The sequence below is a fragment of the Macadamia integrifolia genome, chromosome 9, assembly GCF_013358625.1.
Source record: "Macadamia integrifolia cultivar HAES 741 chromosome 9, SCU_Mint_v3, whole genome shotgun sequence".
In the NCBI taxonomy this organism is placed as follows: Eukaryota; Viridiplantae; Streptophyta; class Magnoliopsida; order Proteales; family Proteaceae; genus Macadamia; species Macadamia integrifolia.
This window is the reverse complement of record NC_056565.1, coordinates 33026064-33042413: the sequence shown is the minus strand read 5'-3', so window position 1 is coordinate 33042413 and position 16350 is coordinate 33026064. Positions and strand designations below refer to the sequence as shown.

Here is a 16350-nt window from a genome sequence, read left to right as displayed (position 1 = left end):
CCTTCTTCGGACCACCATCTGATATGAACCCTACCTTTGATTGGATCAATTTGGAGTAGAGTCACTGGTTTTCTTGTGTGCTATGTGTGGGGCCTAGACACTAATGTAGGTGATTGAAACCCTTTCGGATCACATATCCTCTAGTCCAATTTGAAACCTTTCTCCCCAGGATCTCATAGTACCGACTACCGAGGGTGACATATCACCCCTGTATGTTGAAGATCTAAAATGCCCCTTCATTGTTCCCACAGTCCCATCTAAGCACAATGATGACCATTGGCTTAAGAGATTCCTCCTCACAATGGATGAGGAACACAATCACCCTCTCCTCCCTCATAATATGTTTCCTTGTATATGAATTGTGAGGCACTCCCTCCCGTTCACCCAGTGGCTTTTCGTGGGATAATGTCTTTTTTTTGTTATTTACATTCTATAGAACTGCCCAAGGGTACTTTTACTCACACACACAAGAGGGGAAGAGGGGGGGGGGAATGCATGTGATAGGAGTTGATTCCTAGACCACAAACCTGGCACCTACTCTACCAGCAGAGGCTGCAACCAATGTGCTATGCATGGGATAATGTCAATAACACGTAGGTAACATATCTTTCTTATACCCCAAAATCACTTACCTTTTAGGTTATTTGACCCATATTCTTAGGCTCTAGATATGGCTGGCCTTCGAGTAGCCTGACCCTCCAAGTCCTAGTACATAACATGCTTCCATTGATTTATGCAGGTTCAGAACGTAGAAAGCTAAATGAGCTTCATAGAGTTTGGACGCAAGATGGAAACTTTTGAGGGAATTTGCAATCATCTTGAAATATATTAACGATAATCGAAGCATCAAACAACAAACTATAGAGATTGGGCCTGTTCTTAACCCTGTTTGAGAACACACAAGGACCAACAATTTTGTTAAAAATTCTCCAATTTCTGTAAAATCACAACCGCAAGAAAATCATCGTAAGCCATGAGACGGTCCAAATGCTACTCCATCCACCAGTAAGGGCAAGGAAGGAGAATGGGAGAAGAGATCTGAAAGATGATGCTTCTTAGCTGCGTGGCATGGCAACATTCAACATTCCATATCTTTCCATCACTCTCCTGGTAGCAAGTGTTGCAGCCTCACTTGCCCACAGTGTTCCAGTAGCCATTATAGCAGCAAATTCATCGCTCATCGCTTCCTGCACCTTGCTCCGGGCATCACCCACAGGTGCATTGGCTGCCTTATCTTGTGATCCAGCAGTTTTTGCAGCAGGTGGCACAACTGGCTTTTCTGTTGTCTGATTAGTATTCCCATCGCAATGGTCATTGGATTTCACAGGACATTCAGCATTGTTGATGATTGCTTCTCTGGAAGACGAGTTGAGACTGGGATTGCTCAAGTTTGTCTTCACACTGGAAGGCTAAGCCATTGAGGCCTGCCGGAACTGAGGACCTTGAGGGACAGCACCTGACCTTAATGTTGTTTCCATGTTCTGCATCATGGGCACTGCACCATGCAACAGGAAAACACGAGCAAATATGTTATAACAACTTGGACATCAACCGACACGGACTGTTTTCCCAATTGGTTGGGCTTGTCCTCTAACATGAAAGAGCAACAGTTCTAAAAAAGAAACAAAAGGAAAAGACACAAATTGCAAACACAATCCATGACACAATAAGGCAGCAGTAGCAGTAGACTAGGTAGGTAGGGATGCCATAGTGAAAGAGCCAACGCAAGTTAAAATCTCCAGGATCAGTGAAGACATGGATAATAGATCAATAAATGAAGGGGAAATTACTCAGACCTCCCCTGTATTATGCCTTAATCTCAACCACCCCCCTGACTTCGAGAAATTACACCCGTCCCCTTTTCTTCGTAAAAGGTCCTTTGTATTAAAGAAGAAAAATAAAAAAGAAAGAAACATGAAAACTAGCTACCCCCCCCCCCAACCTTTGGCAAGGCCAACAACAAGGGAATTGGCCTAACAAAAAATCAATCCCAAGAGATAATCTCGGGATCATACATATGAAATCCACCCAAACCCTAATGAACCCTGTTAAGATTGAGGTGTTAGCTCAATCAGCGACAGGGGCGATAGGGACAATTATGTCCTATCGATCCCTGTCTCTGTATTAGGACTGACTAGATGTTTAAGGGTATTTTTTTACCTGTTTATTTGTTTCTAATAAATAAATATTAAGGTATAGCCTGCAGCAGACTATTCTGGTCTGATCGCAGGTTTTTCCCCTCTCTTGGGAGTATCTCGATCTCGCCTCTCTCTTCTTCTTGTCTCTTCTTTTCTTCTTCTCTTTCTCTTTCTCTCTCTTCCTCTTTCTCTGGTTTGATCGCAGGTATCTGGGATTATAACATGGTATCAGAGCCTCTGTGATCAATCTTGTTTTTCTAGATTCACTCTCTGCTGATCTCGCTTTTCTGTCGAACCCTTCTGGTGTGCAGCCGCCTACTGCTGCATCTACTATAGATTAAATCACATGGAGTGAATTATTTTATTTATGGATCGTGATATACTAGTGCTGAACTGAAGATTGAAGACCTTGGATCGCAGCCACCAACTTCTTTGCCCTATTCGATTATAACAGGGTCGCTGATCTCCCTTATCGCTGTGGTTCTGGTGTATTTTCTTTTATTGTTCTCTCTGTGACCCTATTTGTTCTTCTTTTTTGTTTACTCATGGCTGAGACCAAGTCTACTACCCCTGCGACTACTACATCTACCTCGGACAATGTGAATGTCCAGATTACCTCCATCAAGCTCAAAGGAAGTTCACATTACCTACTTTGGGCTCAGTCTGTAAAGGTTTATCTCGTGGCCAAAGATAAACTTCAGTATACCACCTCTAATCCTCCTCCATCGTCTGATAAAGGTTATAACGAATGGATGAAGGAAAATGCTTTGATCTTAATCTGGTTGTGGAATAGTCTGGAACCAGATGGCGCTGCCAATGTCCACACTACTGCAAAAGGTGAATGGAATGATTCGAAGGAAACATATTCTCAGGAAAAGAATATGACCTGTATCTATGATATCTATCAAAAGCTGTTCCAATTTGCCAGTCTGACAAGTCTCTTCTAGAGTATTTCAATGCTTTCAGGGGCATGGTTGAAGAACTCAATGTCTTCCAGCCCTTGACCACAGACACTGATAAATTAAAGGCTCAGCGCAATGAATTTTTTCTCTCTAAATTTCTGGCTGGTTTGAATAATGACTTGAAGGCAGTGAAGGGTCATCTACTTGCAAGCGATACCATCCCTACACTGAATGACACTTATTCATGACTACAACGTATTACATCTTCCACCAAACCTGATCAATCCTCCAAAGACAATTCAGCCTTCCTCACCAACTGTTGACGTGGTCGTGGTCGTGGTCGCGGTCGTGGGGGAGATCGTGAGTCTACTGGTCAAGGTTCTAGTGGACATCCGTCTGATCAGTCATCTTCTCAGTGCACTTACTGCAGGAAGTCCAACCATGCCGTAGAGACTTGCTAGGCAAAGCATGGCAAGCCAGAGTGGGCAACCAATTAGCCAATCATGTAGTGTTAGACGATGGTACTGACACCATGTCTCCCACTAATACTACACCGAGAACTTCCTCAGGAGATTCATCTACCAGTCTACGTGATAACATTAATCAATTACTCAAGTACATACTGACACTCACCGATACATACCGATCGATATATACCGATACTCACCAATACGTACCGATTGATACATATCGATACTCACCGATACATACCGAAACATACATTTCACCTCGATTTTATATTTTTCATAGAGTCGTATTGGTGCATATCGTATTGTATCGATGTGTATCGATGGTGTATTAATGCCTATCGGTATGTATCATAGGATATATATCGATACGAAAGGATTTTAAATATTCCATGTATCGTATCGGTGTGTATCGTATTGGTCGGTTAAATTTAAGATACGTATCGGAGGGTATTGTATCGGTATCGGAGATACTTTAAACCATGGGCGTCGTAACGCATGGCAGGCAGCCATGTGTGCACAGCAGCACATGGTGGCAGGCAGCGGTGTGTGGCAGAGGGGTTGATCATCGGTCAAACGTGCCATGTACTTGTTTTCACATGCCATGCCTTTGTTGGGCATTCTGTGCGGTGACGGGTGCATGTGTCAGCAGCTATGGGGGCGTGGCAGCACATGGCAGGCAGCCATGCGCACCCAGCTGCAAACTGTGGTAGGCCACAGCGCACACCATGGGCCAAATCATCTAAATCGACATGCCATTTCACTCTTTTTCGCGTGCCATGGGTCTTTTGGGCTTGCCTACCATGCCCACTCAAGCTCAGGTGCCCCGCTGTGTAGCTCCTCTGGAACCCCCCGGGAGAGTGGCACCCCACTCCCTCAAAGTAGCTCTTCTGCTCTTTGCACTTTTTCAGAAGGGACATGACCCCCCTAAAAAAAATGATACTAGGCTATTTTTTTAGATACAAATATCCAAATCCAATGAAACTTGGTAGAAAATTAGAGAAAAATCCAAAGATTATTTTCATATAAAAATCATAATTTTTTGATGAATATATATTTTTTTTAATATTAAAAAATATATTAAATTCAAAAACTTATGAAAAATTCATTTTAATGTATTTTTTGGAAAACTAAATTTCAGATGTCTTAGAAAGGTTGATAGAATGTTCTGAAAAGATATTGGAACATTCCAACATATTTTAATATTATATGATTGAAATATTATGAAAAATACCCAAAAAAATAGAAATGCGGGGTTTAAGTGAAAATGATTGTACTTGGAGTGCCAAATAGCCAATTGTAAGGCTTTTCTAACCCAAAAGGATGTTTTTCACAACATGAATTAAAGACCCATACTAGGTTGTGCGGGCATGGCCTTGACGTGTGCAGCAGTGGGTGCCTCATGTGCAGTCGAATGCAGCAAACGAGCCTCTATTGCATGGGCCATAAGGGCCACGGCCGTGCATGGTGGCCTGCAGTCATGTGCACGGCAGTGCAGCCATGCCTGCAACCTTGTGCGCTTCATGTGCTGCCATGTGCGTGGCATGTGCGGCCATGCCTGCCACTATGCGGGCAGCATGTGCAGCCATGCCCGCAACCTTGCGTGCAGAGGTGCAGCCATGCGCACGGCATGTGCAGCCACACACATAACCTTGCGCGGTAAGGCAGCCATGCACGCGGCATGTGCGGCCATTCCCCCAACCTTGCACAAGGTAGTGCAGCCATGCACGCGGCATGTGCAGCGACACACGCAACCTTGCGTGCCACAGTGCAGCCATGTGCGTGTCATGTGTAACTATGCCCGCAACCTTGAGCATGGTTGTGCAGCAACACACACAGCCATGTGTGCGGTAGTGCGGCCTGGCCCGCAGCCATGCGCTCGGTAGCCAGCAGCCATGTGCGTAGTGCGGCCTGGCCCGCAGCCATGCGCACCACAACCTACAGCCTTATGCATGGCGTGTGCGGCCATGCCCGCCACCATGCTCATGATGTTGCACCCTTGCCCAGAACCATGTGCACGCTTGCCAGCAACCTTGCGCGCGGTGGTGCACCCTTGCCCGCAGTATGTGCAGCCTTGCCTGCAACCTTGCACACAGCATATGCGGCCACGCCTTGATGTAGATACGCACCCATGGAGTGATTTATACCCATCTGGGTATCCAGCAAGAGATGAATAGGATCCATATTGAGTCTTTGGCTAGTAGGTTATTTTAGGATTTTATTTTTATTCTCCTGCAATATTTTATTTTGATAACTTAGACTAAGTGATAGCTGCAAGGATTTAGTTTCCAAATAATTTGAGTTTTCAAATTAGAGTAAGTTTCTTTTCATATTGAATTTCTTTTACTATTTATGCCATGTAACCGATTGAGTAATTAGAGAATAGAATGATGAATTGAGTTTTGAGTGTTTGTGAAGCCTGCGGGCATGTGCGATTCTCCTTCTTCCCCCCTTCTTAGTGTGACTTCTCCCTCTCCCCTGCGACCCATCTCAGGGAATTCTTCCCTATCCCTACTGGCCCTCCATCAGTTGATACAGCCAAAGGATCCTTCCTTTGTACTCCTTTCTTTCCCAACTCTTCCTTATTCCTCTGTTATGGTTTCTACAGAGACTGAGAACAGCCATTAGAAAAAGAAAGAAGGCCTCTGTTCAGACCAGAGAACAAAACCCAGCCTACTCCCCTTGCGGTGACCTTCTTCTCCAACCTACCGCCCCTTCTGTAACCAGAAAAAGAAAAAAAAAATCCCTCAAAGTAACTCAACCCCACCTCACCGACTCCTCTTTCTCTTAACTCCCTTCGATCGAACCACCCTCCCTGTCCTAGGGTGTCGCCAGCAGCCAGAGAGAAAAAAAAAAAAGGAGCAGAAGCAGCAGACATAATAGAATCAGAAGAAGAAAAGAGAAGATAGAAACTGAAAATAAAAGAGAGAGAGAGAGAGAGAGAGAAGAAGAAAGAAGCAAAAAAGAAAAAACAGATGAGAAGAGCAGAAGAAAGAAGAAACCGAAAAAAAAAAAAAAAAAATAGAAGAAGAGAAGACGAGAAGAAGAATAAGAAAAGAGAGAGCAGCAAATAAAGAACATACCTGGTTCGACTGACTCCTATCCACCACTGGTCGTTGAGCTCCATTTTCTTCTCCGTCGAGTTCCCCTAGCTCCGTCTCCAAGGAGAGGCCTCCTCTGTCCGTAACCCCAATCCACGATTCCCTTTGTTTCTTTTTTTTTAATTCTTCTGATTTTTCAGTATTGCCCTCTATCCTTCCATTATTCCTAGTTATCTTTCTTTCTCCTTATTTCCAAGTATGAGTTAAAGTCTTTTGTATTTCTATTTGAACTTTCAAAAAAAAAAAAAAAAAAAAAAGCAAAACTGATCGATGGATCTAGATCTTTTATTAGACATTCGTCAACAGATACAGCTAATACGAGAGAAGCTCGATGAGATGCAACAACTTTGCACGGATCTCAAATCCCTAACACATTCTACCTTCAACCATGTGATCTTAGTCGTTGAACAACAGGTAGATGAACCAGAAGATGAGATGGCACCGTTGGAAGTTGAAGATCAACTTGTGGAAAAAATTAAATCGGTTGATCTCTTTAGTGAACCGATAGATTTTATTTTCCCGAGTCACTACTTCACCAAAGAACTTTGCGTTGTAGATTTCATAGCATTTAATCATGGTTTCGATGGTGACTGCATACAGGCAATGATGGATACTGATCGATTGGTGTTGATTCTCCCGTTCTACAAAACTCATAGACGAGTTTTTATCAACTCCGGGGGAATTGATATAGATACACACCCATGGAGCGATCTATACCCATCTGGGTGTCCAGCAAGAGATGAACAGAATCCATATTGAGTCTTTGGCTAGTAGGATATTTTAGGATTTTATTTTTATTCTCCTGTAATATTTTATTTTGGTAACTTAGGTAAGTGATAGCTGCAAAGATTTAGTTTCCAATTAATTTGAGTTTCCAAATTAGAGTAGTTTTCTTTTCATATTGAAATTCTTTTACTATTTATGCCATGTAACCGATTGAGTAATTAGAGAATAGAATGATGAATTGAGTTTTTAGCGTTTGTGAAGCCTGCAGGCGTGTGTGTGATTCTCCTTCTTCCCCCCTTCTTAGTGCAATTTCTCCCTCTCCCCTGCAACCCATCTCAGGGAATTCTTCCCTATCCCTACCGGCCCTCCACGCCTGCTACCTGGCACGCGACATGTGTGGCCACGCACGCAATCTTGCGTGCAGTAATGCAGCCATCGGGCAGTATGTGCGGCGACGCATACAACCTTGCGTGCGGTAGTGTGGCGAATTTTCCTGATGTTCCTAGTGCCAACGACATACCACCCCTATAGGTTTATCAGCATAAGAAGAAGCTTGGGCAGCCTAGTGCCGATACCAATACTCCAGATGATTTGCTCCCTCCATTGTTGTCTTCCTCTAGTGAAGCTCCTCTTCCTATTCCTGATGACTTACCAATTGCTCAACGTAAAGGAACATGCACTTGCACACGAAAATCTATGGATGTGTATCCTATTGATAACTTTGTTTCCTTGTCTCATCTCCTATCGACCATCCACGGTCTTGCCCTGTCTCTTTCTACTAACACCATTCCCCGATCTCATATTGACCCTTTGCGTACCCCTGGATGGAAAGCTGTCATGGATGTAGAAATGAATGCTCTCTTGAATCGTGTTACCTGGAGTCTAGTAGATTTACAAGACTTGGTGAAGTGTCGTTGGGTTAACACTATTCAGTATCATTCTTATGGCTCTGTTGAGCGGTTGAAAGCCCATCTGGTTGCCAAGGGGTATACTCAGACATATGGGGTTGATTATTTTGAGACCTTCTCCCCGGTTGCTAGTGTTAAGTTTGTCTCAAATTCTTGACCCGTTTTGAAGATTGACACGCTCCGACCTATTTTGGTGGCGACCCGAATGGGAAGTTTTCTGAGATCTATAATGGAAGCAGAGGGGTTGGACCGGATCGACCGTGACCCGATGGGTCGACCCGCGACTTGGAGTATATAATATACTGTTGTCTTTTTGAGCAAGTCATTGTATTTTGGGGGGTTTTTCAAGCTAGGGATTTAGGGCAAGTTTTATAGCCACCACTTAGGTGTAATCTCTCTTCTGCATAGTGAAACATCTTCTTCTTCGCTCGAGGACGTAGCACACCACAATGGTGTGTGAACCTCGTTAAATCTCTGTGTCGTGTGGATCTATTGTCTCTTTATTTTCGTATTTCTTGGTGTTTGATCTAACAGCTAGGCTGAACTCCGTTTGCCTACTTATTTCTCTTGCTGTCAACTTTGATTGGCCATTATTTCAGTTGGACATCAAGAATGCCTTCTTGTATGGTGATCTACAGGAAGATGTGTATATGGAGCAACCTCCTAGTTATGTTGCTCAGGGGGAGAATAGAGGTCGTGTGTGTCGTCTACACAAGGTTATCTATGGACTTAAACAGTCCCCTTGGGCATGGTTTGACAAGTTCAGTACCACCATAGTAACTTGTGGTTTTTCTCAGTGTTACTCTGATCACTCTATCTTTGTCCGTCGCAAAAGTAATAAGCTGGTTGTCTTGGTTGTTTATGTGGATGATATTATTCTTATTGGTAATGATAAGGCAGGAATCTCTGAAGTGAAGAACTACCTACAGCAGCATTTTTAGACCAAGGACTTAGGTCAGCTTCACTATTTCTTCGGGATTGAAGTGGTTCGATGTAAGAAGGGGATCAGTTTATCTCAAAGGAAATATGTGTTGGACCTTTTATCTGATATTGGTATGCTTGCATCTAGGCCTGTAGATATCCCTATGGATCCTCACCAAAAGTTTGGTGTTAGTGATGGTGAACCTCTCCAAGATGTGCATCAGTACAGGAGTTTGGTTGGCAAGTTGATATATCTTACTGTCACACGACCTAACATTTCTTATGTTCATGGGGTCCTTAGTCAGTTCATGCAGTCTCCTCAGAAAGCTCATTGGGACACTGTTGTTCGTGTTCTTCTATATTTAAAGGGTGCTCCTGGAAAAGGGCTGATCTATCGTCCTAATAGGCATATGGAAATAGTTGGCTACTTTGATGCTGATTGGGCCAGCTCTGCTAGTGATCGTAGGTCCACTACAGGGTATTGCACATTTGTTGGAGGTAATCTGATTACATGGTGAAGTAAGAAGCAGACTACCATAGCCCCGGTCTAGTGCTGAAGCAAAATAAAAAGCTATGGCTCACACCACTACTAAGTTGATGTGGCTACAGTCGTTACTTCTGGAGTTGGGGTTTCCAGTAACTAAGCCTATGAAGATGTATTGTAACAACCAAACTGTTGTGTACATTACTAGTAACCCGGTTTTTCATGAGAGGACCAAGCACATCGAGGTGGACTACCACTTTGTCCGTGATGCTGTTCTGAAGAAGTTAGTCGAGACCCCTTTTGTTCCTTCCTTAGATCAGTTGGCAGACATGTTCACTAGGTCTCCATTTGCTCCTAGTTTTCGTTATGGTTGTACCAAGTTGAGCATGGGTTATGTATATGCTCCAGCTTGAGGGGGAATGTTAAGATTGAGGCGTTAGCTCAATCAACGACAAAGGCGATAGGGGCAATTATGTCCTATCGATCCCTGTCTCTGTATTAGGGCTGACTAGATGTTTAAGGGTATTTTTGTACCTATTTATTTGTTTCTAATATATAAATATTAGGGCCTAGCCTGCGACAAACTATTCTGGTCTGATCACAGGTTATTCCCCTCTCTTGGGAGTATCTCGATCTCAGCTCTCTCTCTTCTATTCTTCTTCTCTTTCTCGTTCTCTTCCTCTTTCTCTGGTTTGATCACATGTATCTGGGATTATAACAAACCCCATCTTCAAAATTACACCGTTGGAACCTCACATTCCAAGTTCTTTAAGTACTTGTGACCATAGTTTTTAAGGCGCTGGTAAGGCGACGCCTTAGCAGCGCCTTGACGCTGATGCGGTCTAGAGATGGTAAGGCAGTGCTCCGCCTTATGTGAATTGGCGCCTTATGGGGTTTTTTTTTTTTTTAAACACATTTTTAAATTACTTCATGGAGATTTCAAATATAGATTTTTTATTAGTAGGTGTATGGTTTTGTTAACACTTGAGATGTATGGGATCAGCTTTACTCCATCAAAAATAACCAAAACAAATAAAACAAAAACACGATTCACAAACAAGGTTTGGATTTTGTCAAGGGTTTTAAGAAAGGGCTTTGAAAAGGAATCAAGGAACAAGGAAGAACCATTGATCCAGGCCACCATTTTGCTCTGGCAGTGGTGAGCTTCATTCTTCTTTGACGGGAGTAGAAATATAGTAGATGACCTTAGGACTTAGGCACTCATTTTGGCATCATAGAGGTAAGTATAATAAATACTTGTATTTTTTGTCTTATTTTCTTTATATTTATAATTTTGCTTCATAATTATGTATTTATATTATATGTTAATATGATTGATGATTGATGAAGATGAATTTAGTTTATTCACTTTATTGATTTGTTTTCTAGATGAATATCTTACATTGGTATGGATATGAATATTTAATATTTATTTAACATATGAGTAATAGGATTCAACTAGGATTTGAGCCAAATAGATTGGTTTTATAAAAAAATTACACAGGAACGCTTTAGTCGATAAGGCGATGCTTTTATGCCCGCCTTATCACTAAGGCGCTCTGAAAGACCCTCAAACGCCTCTGTCGCCTTACCGCCTTAAAAACTATGCTTGTGACCTACTACAGTGCTACTCCTCCACCGGTGACCCGCTACTCCACCAAAGTTTGCTCCAAGGTAAGTTTCAATGATACCTCCACTGAACACCTACAACCTCACATGCTCACCTATATGCTTGACCAGATAGAACGTGTAGAAAAAAGAGAGTAACCATAGAATTAGTATTGGAATCTCGATCTGGTCAAGCATCAAGAAGCTCGAAAGTGAAGGTGATGTAGGCCCAAGCCCATCAAATCAAAGTCTAAGCCCAAAAATCCCATTTAGCTTTGGACCAAGGCATGACGAAGCACCAACAATATTGTAAACCAAGCCATTAAAGAGCACTGAAGAAGTTGGCCCAAACACCCTTGGCCAAATTCACCGTTGTGAGTCCTTAAGAGATTCCTTTAAGTACCTCTTACTCTTCCCTATGTCAAGATGCTTCTCTTCCCTTGAAACTGCAAAGAAAACCCACTTGGAAGTCATTATTCATCTTGAAACAAGAGTCAAAGTATTGAGTCTTGCATCAAGGCATTGGAGACATCAACTCTTGCATCAAGGCAAGGGAGACTTCAACAACCATGGAAGACTTCAATTAATTTTCTATTAAGTTTTATTTTCCTATTTATTTTGTGATTTGATCCAAATCACAATTTGGAAGTCTAAGAAATGGTTGTAGTCTCCCAATTAAAGGTTGCAGCCTCCTAATTAAAGGTTATAGTCTTATATATTGAGGAAAAATTTGGAGTTGCAAATATATAATTTTTCAATCAAAGAATTCTCAAAGTTGCTCCAAGCTTTTTATTGTGAACCTTAAAGAGTTCCTCTTTGAAACCAAGTTGAGTTTCACCCATCCTTAAAGAGATTGGGCTTTCAATTAGCCTAGAAGAGCAGAGCCTTCAACCTTGAAAAGTTGGAAGTCACAACCTTCCCTCCAAAATATCAAACCTAGAAGAGTTGAACATTTGAAAATATTGGTATTTCCAGATTCGGACCTGTGTAAGTCCGATACCTTAACGATCATTTTAAACTCTCTTCCATCTAGAATCTCAAAAATTCTTATTTCACAAAAGTTGTATCCCCACCTCTTATCTTCAAGGCCCAATTTGAATCATCCCAAACCGATACTGAAGCAGAGAGTTATCCTTAAATTACTGGTCATAGGTCATTATGTCCAAAATTGAATTCATCTACAAAAGCAAGTACTCTCCCGATCCTTAAGTTTGAGCAATCCCATGAGGGAGACTGCATCATTTTGGTATCAGAGCTTTGGAGGAGAGGATCACTTATTATGACCCCCAAGTGTAGAGGTTGTTGTTCAGCCCAGTTGGAAGACAACTTACGTATTCAACAACTAACAAATTTGAATGGAGAAATGCAACTTCAACAACAAATCTTTGACTTGTTTTGTAAGATAAATAGAATGCAAGCAGTGTCGCTCAATCCATGTCCAATCAAAATTTCCCGCCATCTACATATCAGGTTTGCATGCAAGAAAGAGTATACTCAAATCAATATTGATTGATTATGCGGTTTATCCCTCGTCTTCAACAGAGACCTCTTCTTTATCTTACGAAGATGAATATTTTGATCCCACTAAATCACCACTTTTCGGTACCTACGAAAATGATGACATCAAATGGTTCAATTTGTTTGAGGCATTTGAATCATGCATTAATTCGAAAGAACCACAAGAATGCAATTTATTGAAGGACGTTGAATTAGATTTACCTCTGCTACCCTTTCTTTGTGTTGTGATACTAAAATGATGCAATCTCCCTCACGGGATTACTCAAACTCAAGGATCGGGAGAGTACTTACTTTTGTAGAAGAAATCAATGGCAGACAAAATGACGTACAACCAGTAATTTGGGGATAACTCTCTACTTCAATATAGGTTTGGGATGATTCAAATTGGGTCTTGAAGATAAGAGGTGGGGATACAACTTTTGTAAAATAGGAATTTTTGAGATTCTAGGTGAAAGAGGGTTTAAAATGATCGTCAAGGTATTGGACTTACACAAGTCCGAATCTGGAAATACCAATATTTGCTGATGCAGTTAGGCATGGAAAAGTTTGCAATTGGTTAGTAATTTGATTTGCTTCCTTTATTGTTAGTGAAGGGTGTTGTCAAGTTAGTAAGAAAATTCAATTTTTATTTCAGTTGTTAATTTGGGTTAGTTTCCATTTTAATTAGTTTCCAATGTTATGCATTGATTTTTCTTTATATAGCCATGTAATGAAGAAGATTTCAGATTTGAAGAATTGAAATTTGATTGAAGTTTTTTTTATTTTTTGTTTGAAACCATGGCTTCCGAGAGGCGTGTGTGGTTCTCTCCCTCTTCTTTCTTTGTTCTTCCTTCCCCTTCTGAAAGTCTATCTTCCTCTTCTCTTGCTGTTCCTCCCTAATCGATCAAGGTTTTTAGAAGCTCTTGTCCCTATCAGAACTGAAACCAGTTTCAGGTATAAAATTTAAACCCTACAGCCAGACCTAGTTGCAGGTTTTGAATCTATTCTGATTTGGGCAGCTGAGGCTTATTGAAGCCGGGTTTATAACAAGCCTGCTATTGCAATTCCATACCTGAACTTCAGCTTGAGTGCTGCCCTGGTGATCGAGATCTTCTATTTGAAACATTGTCTACTTCACCGCCTCTATTCCTTGGCCGAAGGAAGAAGATAACCCTCCTTCCTGTTTCTTGTTTTCTTACTTCATTGGTTTAAATTGTTTAGTCTCTTCCTCCCTTTGCTGAAATTTTGTTTTGTCTTTTTGTCTTTGTCTTTTTGTGTTAAAGTCTTTCTTTTGTTTTTATTCTCATACCAGTGCCCCTCCTTTCTTTTATTATTTACTTGCTGCCCTTATTTTATGTCCCTTCCTAATTTATCCATGCTTATTAAATATAATCCCTATTATGTCCTCCTCCTTTAGCTACCAAGTAACACCATAGTACATTTGGTTATTTACAAGAGTGCCATTTACTTTGGTAACTTCAGTTTATTTACAAGAATTGTCAGCGGTCCGACTCCACTTTTGGAACCCGGTTCTGCATCATTTGCAAAGGTTCAACTTTTCTAGGTTGGATCTTCTTTTGGGGGGTTGTGATTTCAACTCTTCAAGATTGAAGGCTCAGCTCTTCTAGGCTGATTGAAAGCCAAACTCTTCAAGGATGGGTGAAACTCAATTTGGTTTCAAAGAGGAACTCTTCAAAGTTCACAATAAGAAGCTTAGAGCAATTTTGAGAATTCTTTTATTGAAAAACTATGTATTTGCAACTCAAAATTTGTCCTCCATATATAGGACCACAACCTTTAACCTAGGAAACTACAACCATCTCTTAGACTTCCAAGTTGTGATTTGGATCAATCAAAAAATACATAAGAAAATAAAACTAAATAGAAAATCTAGAAATAGAAAACTAGTTGGTCTTCCATGAGTTGTTGAAGTCTCCCATGCCTTGATGTAAGAGTTGAGATCTCCAATGCCTTAATGCAAGACTCAATCCTTTGATTCTTGTTCCAAAATGAGTGATGATTTCTAAGTGGGCTTTTTTTGCAGCTTTCAAGGGAAGAGAAGCTTCTTGACATAGGGAAAAGGAAAAGATACTTAAAAGAATCTCTTAGGGACTCCCAATGGTGGATTTGGCCAAGGTGTTTGGGCCAACTTCTTTAGTGTTTTTTGATGCCTTGGTTCACAATATTGTTGGTGCTTGGTCATGCCTTGGTCCAAGGCCAAATGGGTTTTATGGGCTTGGACCTTGATTTGATGGGCTTAGGCCTACATCAGAAAGTCTTTCATTCTTTTTTCCTCTCAATATCTCAATCTCTCAATCTCTCCTACAACTACTTCTGCTTCTCCTCTCTTTTTGTCTGTTCAAATTGTTCAGATTTCTAGGATTACACATTTGATTTGATCCTCCTTTCTCCCTTCTTCAATTTTGGTTTGTTTTTCCAAGTGACTAGAGCGATGGATCCCTCAGGTTCATGTAATTGTATCTCCATTTTCTTTTATCTCTATTAGTTCAAATTCGAGTTCGGATTCTATTTCTTCCTTTCTTTGAACTCTCTGGAGAAATCCTTAATCTTATTGTTCTTCTCTCTGTTGATGTGGTTTTATATCTGCTTGTGAACTAGGTTGATTTCTCGTTGGGTAGCTTGGTTTCAAATAGAGGTTGTAGTTCACTTACCTTAGGTCATTGGTTGGAGTTGGAGGCCGCCAGAAGAAATCGAATCAGAGGTCATTGTAGGTCGTAGGTCGTAGGTCGTTGGGTAGCTTGGTCCAAAACTCTCTTGCCGATGGAAATCAAGACGAAGGTAGGAGAGGGTAGTGAAATTGGGGGGTTTTCCAAGAAGGGTAAAAAGTCAGTTCAACAAGGCTTAATAGTTATTGTGTCGATTTGGATTTCATACCGTGATGACCTCATCACTTAACAGCACTCACCTAATGGAGTGGGCTTTTTTGTATATATGTATAGTAAGTAGGGAGGTCCAAGTAAATTCTCCAAATCGTGGGTAGGGGTTAAGATTAAGGCATAATCCAAGGGAGTTCTGAGTAATTTGCCCATAAATGAATTATGTATCAATAACTTTTCTTTTTTCTGAGTTTGGGTTGGGGGGTAACCGTTGGGATGCAGTTCAACCAAGTGTAGGGAAATTACAATTGTGCCACACCAAAACCAAGTGTGGTAAATTGTATAAGCCTAACAAGTCCATAGTTAATTCAGAGAAAAGTAATACAAAAATGTGGGAAACAACTGTGAATTTATTTTCCAATGCTGTACCTCCAAAAAACAAAATTGAAGAAATCCGGTGGAATCTTGGTCAATGATGCGATTATGACCCATGGAGGACATCTGTTGGGGGTATGATGTCATGTATTCTGTTGCTTGCAATTGTGGGCTGATTTCGAAGGGCTGTTAAAAGCAGATAACATGTGGGGAAAAAACTATAATAAATTTTATGAGTAAATGTTGATTTTCCAGGAATATATTTTTAGTTCAAGAAAACAAAACCTAAGCCAAACTCTACCCTTTCACTAGAGAACTATATGTGTAGGGCTTGGTAGTTCAATATCTTTCCTCACCCCTCCCCGCACCCACCCCCCCCAAAAAAA

The 16350-nt window shown here is 41.2% G+C and overlaps 1 pseudogene; it reads right to left on the bottom strand.

The window, feature by feature from the left end:
• Window positions 1-795: 795 nt before the first annotated feature.
• LOC122089721 overlaps window positions 796-16350 on the bottom strand; it is a 16222-nt pseudogene continuing 667 nt past the window's right edge.